At 39.4% G+C, this 6,000-nt stretch overlaps 1 protein-coding gene across 3 annotated transcripts in view; it reads right to left on the reverse strand.

Moving 5' to 3' along the window:
• LOC140462958 (breast carcinoma-amplified sequence 1-like) overlaps positions 1 to 5,670 on the reverse strand; it is a 120,597-nt gene extending 114,927 nt beyond the window's left edge. For 2 of the 3 annotated variants that reach the window (XM_072556514.1, XM_072556515.1), the window contains exon 1: positions 5,452 to 5,670. The gene's annotated coding sequence lies outside the window, so the exon portion shown is untranslated. The remainder of the gene's footprint in view (positions 1 to 5,451) is intronic. The other variant, XM_072556516.1, reaches the window with a different exon arrangement.
• Between the last annotated feature and the right edge of the window lie 330 nt (positions 5,671 to 6,000).

A 6,000-nucleotide genomic window follows, 5' to 3' on the forward strand; every position in this document is an offset into this window, starting at 1 on the left:
ACATGACTTGTCATATACACTCCATCACCACTGAAGACACACTCCATGGGGTCAGGTAATAACCAGCCATAAATAAGAGACATTGAGGGAATGGTTATTCTTGAGTGGGAGTTGAGAGAGGTGTAGAAATGTTAGTTGACTTGTTATTCATGATTAGAAAACAAGGTGAAGTGCAATGGCATAGTTAGTAGGATTTGGTGTTATACTACAAATTAAAGTAACACTACAGCTTAAATTCCTAGAAGTCAAGCTAACATGATCTTGTGTGCTCATGAGAGAGCACTGGAAGTATTATATGCAATTCTGACACATATCAGATCACATTCCAAGTTCTAGGGCAGTCAAGAAGAGACCATTGAGACTGGTCCCACTATTAGACAGAAGAGGTTTGTGAACTGATTAACTAGTTAGTGCTTCAGCCTTAAGAGATATTTCAGAGGGAATCCTAAAGAAACATCATTCTTAATAAAGTGCAAAAAGTAAACCAAATGAGCATTCAGATAACTTTAACTGTTAAGCAAGAAATTCAGACACTGTAAATGATAAATTTAGGACAGAATTCAACAAGTATTTCCTTAAATTGACCATGCTAAATAGCTGAAACAGATTGTTTGAATGGTTGATGCTCGGGCATGTGACTTATTCAAAAAACCCTGAGGTGCTATCATTTGCAGATGCTAAAACTAGTACAGAGCTAAAGAGGCTGAAAGTCCATTTTTCATATCCTTCAAACTTCCCGTGGTTTAGTGATAAAGTTCTATGAAAGTGGTCATGGTTTCAAGACCAACACCAAAAACCATCAGCACATAATTTAGCCTGTAAGTTCAGTGTAGAATACATCTTTTAATTGAGATGTTAAACTGAGACCTTGCCTGCTCTCTTGAATGAAAAAGATCAAGTTGTACTTGAACAGAAACAGGAGAGGTCTCCTGATGCTTTGACCAACACTTTTTCCCTCAATGCCAGAAGAAATGAATTATCTGATCATTGATCTATTTGCTGCTTTGGTTGCTGTATTTCTCCAATGACTAGAAAAGTGCTTAATTTGCTTTGAGATGATTTGGGGCACCTCAAAACCAGGAAAGGTATGGTATAAATGCAAGCTTTTCCAATTTTAGCTGCTCAAATATTGTAACTTATGTTATGGATTTGTTACAGATGATATTTATTCTGTCCCAAACAAATAATCACTAAATAATAAAGTGTTTACATTACACTATGAATGTAAAATAAAACACCAAGGAATTCTCCAGAGGCATAATTGAAATGAATGTGGAGTCAATGGAGAAGATACTAGCCAGAGCACAAATATTTGGTCAAAAATTTTAAATAGAATCTTCAAGAGAAGATAGGAATAAAGAGACAGAAGCGATTCCAGAGAATAGTGTGAGGTTGCAGATGGCATGTTGCTAATGAAGTCTAAGGCCATAGTCTAGAAGTGAAAGATTTGATGAGTGTCACAGAGATAAGATATGGAGAAACCGTGATGGATTTCATAAATCTGAATGCATAAAAACTGAAATGCTGATTGGTCAGGAGTTAATGTATGTCAGTGAGAGTATGAATGAACAGAAACAGAAATTGCTGGTCTGGTAGTATCTGTGGAGAGAAAGTAGAGTTAATGTTTCAGGTCCAGTGATCATCTTTTCAAACTGACTGTAGCAAGGAAAAAGTTATTTTTTTATGCAGATGGTGGAGGTTGGGCTAAGGACATGGAAAAAGGTGCTCAAGCCCTAAGATTCCTAACTCAATGTTGAGTCCAAATGGAAAATGAGGTGCTGTTTTCCCTCTCACAATGTGGTCTCTTCTGCATTGAGAAAATGAAGCATAGACCGGGTGACCGTTTTTCAGAACGCCTACACTCTGTCGCAAAAAAGACCCTGAGCTTCTGGTTGCCTGCCACCTCAACACACCACCGTGTTCCCTGGCCAACATCACTGTCTCAGGCTTGCTGCAGTGCTCCAGTGAAGCTGTGCACACACTGGAAGAACGACACCTCATTTTCTGCTTGGATACCCTGCAGCCTTCTGGACACAAAGTGTTCAATAATTTTAGGGCATGAACACCATCTCCCATGTGCTTACCCCAACCCCCATGTCATCATATGGGCTACAACCCACTGGCAGCTGCTAATTAGAAGCTACTCATTACCCCAGGCTGACCATTACCTATTCCTTTGTCTACCCAGTTGTATTTCTCCCTCTCTGGGCTCCAGCTCCACCCATTGTTTACTCCTCCCACTTCCCCTACCTCCATGTTCCACCCCATCCTATCTTTAACATACATGCTATCCTTTTCCTAGCTACAATCAGTTCTGAAAAAGGATCAATAGACCCACAACGTTAACTCTGCTTTCTCTCCACAGATGCTGCCAGATCTGTCTGCTGAGTTTTTCCACCAGTTTCTGTTTTTGTTTGATTTCAAGCATCTGCAATTCCTTGATTCGTTTTGTTATAGAACATAGAAAAGTACAACACAGAACATGCCCTTTGGCCCACAATGTTGTTCCGATATTTAATCCTAATGTAAAATATAGTAACATAACCTACTCACTCCTCAACTCATTGCTATCCATGTGCATGTCAAGCAGTCACTTAAATATCCCTAATGACTGCTTCCACCACCACAGCTGGCAACGCATTCCATGCATTCACAACTCTCTGCATAAAGAACCTACCTCTGACGTCTCCTTTATACCTTCCTCCTAATATCTTCAAACTATGACTCCTCGTACCAGTCAATCCTGGCCTGGGGAAAAGTCTCTGGCTATTGACTCTATCTATTCCTCTCATTATTTTGTACACCTCTTATCAGGTCTCCTCTCTTCCTCCTTCTCTCCAGAGAGAAAAATCCAAGCTTATTCAACCTTTTCTCGTAAGGCAAGCCCTCCAGTCCAGGCAGCATCCTGGTAAACCTTCTTTGCACCCTCTACAAAGCCCTTTGCATCTTTCCTATAGTAGGGCGACCAGAACTGGACACAATATTCTAAATGTGGTCTCACCAGGGACTTGTAGAGCTGCAGAAAAACCTCGCAGCTCTTAAACTCAATCATCCTGTTAATGAAAGCCAAAATACCATATGCTTTCTTAACAACTCTATCCACTTGGGTGGCAACTTTGAGGGATCTATGTAGTTGCACACCCAGATCCCTCTGTTCCTCCACACTGTCAAGAATCCTGTCTATAATCCTGTATTCAGCATTCAAGTTCAACCTTCCAAAATGCATCACTTCATATTTATCCAGGTTGAACTCCATCTTCCATCTCTCAGCCTAGCTCTGCATCCTGTCTATGTCGCGCTGCAGCCCGCAATAGCCCTCTATACCAGCGATGACACCTCCAACCTTTGTGTCATCTGCAAATTTACTAACTCACCCCTCAGCCTCCTCATCTAAGTCATTTATGGATGAACAGTACTTGAATGTGGTGATACAGAGGCTGCAATAGTTTGGATTAGCTCAAGTTTGAGTGAAGGGTAAAATGTCCAGCTTGACAGCAGGAGAACTAAACCTGGAGAGAAAAAAAAAAGACAAGGATGAAATTTGCTGCAGTAAATGGCATGAGGTAGAAGCAGAGGTAGAATTTGCAAAGTTAGAATAAAAAGGTGTTCTGATGGCAGAACCTGAACTCAGTACAGCTTAGAATACCTTATCGTACAAACAGCTTGGTTCAGCTTGAGCTAAATGAATGGAGTCAGGGTCAAAGTAGTTTGAGAATGAAGAGCTACTTCAGCACTTGATACTCTGGTCTAGTTACAGGCAACATTAAAATTTATAATTTGGCTTGTCGAGTATGCAAACACATACTCTGAAGCAAGACATCAGCATTACCAATTAATCAACAAGACTTTTCTCCAAGCTTTGATGACTTCAGTAAAGTGGGAATTGTGGAGAATGCATGAATTATGGGTCTGACGTGGGAAACAGACATACAAAATAACACAAAATATAAGCTATTTGCATCATACCATTTATAAAGAAAAGAATGATACTTGGACTTGAAAGCTACACATAACATAGCAACTGAGATATGTTGCTACCTTGGCAACCACAAGGAGGCTATTGCCAATCAAAGTTGCTGCCTTTAGTTTCAGTAAATGACAGGGATCAGGAGCCATCTTCCTGGAGAACCTTAGCTGCAGCCAGCCAAAAGGTCTAGTTTTCACTTGGTTACAGTAAGTACTTCTGTGGCTCCTTCAATACAATATGACAACAAATATTGCAGTTTTAGATATTTTCTAATCCATCCCTGGAAGAAGTTGAACCCAAGCTTTCTTGTCCAAAGGAACCACATTACAACATTCCACTGCACTATAAGAACCCCTAATATTTTAAGCAGATATTTCTAATCAAATTGTTCAAAGATGTCATTACACACCTCAGGAGCAGGTTGGGCTTGGCTAACATAATAGCTACAAATTGAGTATTTTTAATGAAAACCTGAAGAATTACTGATGCTGTACATCAGAAACAAAAACAGAAGTGATTACAAAAACTCAGCAGATCTAGAGCTGTTATGATGCACTTCTGGACCTTGAACCTGGGCCTCATAGCACAGTGGTAAGGTCACTACCAATACACCATAACCTTCTGTATTGTAGCTGACGTACTTACCCATCTCAATGAAGCAATAATATTAAGTCAGGTTTAGAACATGTGTTGTAGTGAAGATCACATATTGGACTGTACAGAAGACATTACCTACTGGTGCTGTGTCAATGTCGAGTCCTTTACTATCATTAATTGATGCTACTCAATTAGCAGAATGTTAGTATAAATTATTATAACTTAGCTTGTTGATATTGCTGTCTTTTCCTTTAATGCTAACTCAGTTGGTGCAAACAGTCTATTACAGTAATAAGTAACAGGGTTTGAAGACTCTCCTGATTCCCTGTTTCCTACGTTTCATTCAGGATGCCAATTGTCATTCTTAAAAACAAAAGCACCCAGCTCACATGCTTTTGTTGTCATTCCAACCATAATCATTATCAAGTGTCACTGACAATTTGAAAACTGCTTTAAAATAACAATGACCATCAGAGGAAGACTGAACTGTGTAACAACATAGTCCTTCTGCCATTTGAAAGAGATTGGTCCAGTATTCACAGAGTAAGCTGCTTGGATAATTATGAATGTGAACACCTCACGCTTTTCAAACTTGTCGGACACTCAAAAAAGTCTTCCGAATAATAATTCTGTTCCCAATAAAAGGAAAAATCATTTCTGAAAACGAAAGCAATTTTTCTTCAGTTTGCCAAAATAACATACATTAAAATCAATCTGTCCTCTTATTTATGAACATTTTTGTTGAAAATTCCATGACTTCAGCAACGTTCTCACTTTACTTTATATTCAAAAAAAGCCGCAATCGTGCCCTTAATTCGGCAAGGCGGGGCGTTTTTTTCTCCAGATGAACACTGTATGACTCTGCAGTGAAAAGAGGTAAAACTTGCCTGTCTGCAGCTCAGCGTCTTCACAGCATCGATCCAATTGCAGCCAAACCCAGCAAAAAAAAGGTAACTCAAGTCTCAAACTACTATCGTTTCCTTCTACTGGCAAGATTTTTTGTTACTAGTGGCCAGTTTCACCGGCTATAAATTGCTACCTGCTGTACTCAATTAAGTTTAACACAATTACTTTAAAGGGTGGAGCTGTCACTGCTGACCGCAACTCCTTGTCAGAGTGTAGCACGTTCAACGCGCAAACAATTTCTCAACAGAAAATTTAGCAACAATGAAAAGCATCTACCCAACCCACATGAGGTCAAGTCATGGCAACTCAAGTGGACGATCTCAACTACTGGAGCTGCTAATATAAACAGCTCAATTTTATTTTAATGGAAATTACTGTGAGGGATCCACCGCATAAAATAATGAAACCCCACAATAAGACATTGCAATTTTTGAAGTGAGTTTCCTCCAGTCTATGGTGTGTAGTAGACTTTCGTTAATATGTGATAACATTTCTCATAAACTGAACAAATGTTTATCTTTTCACTATTT

This window comes from Chiloscyllium punctatum, chromosome 37, assembly GCF_047496795.1.
Source record: "Chiloscyllium punctatum isolate Juve2018m chromosome 37, sChiPun1.3, whole genome shotgun sequence".
In the NCBI taxonomy this organism is placed as follows: Eukaryota; Metazoa; Chordata; class Chondrichthyes; order Orectolobiformes; family Hemiscylliidae; genus Chiloscyllium; species Chiloscyllium punctatum.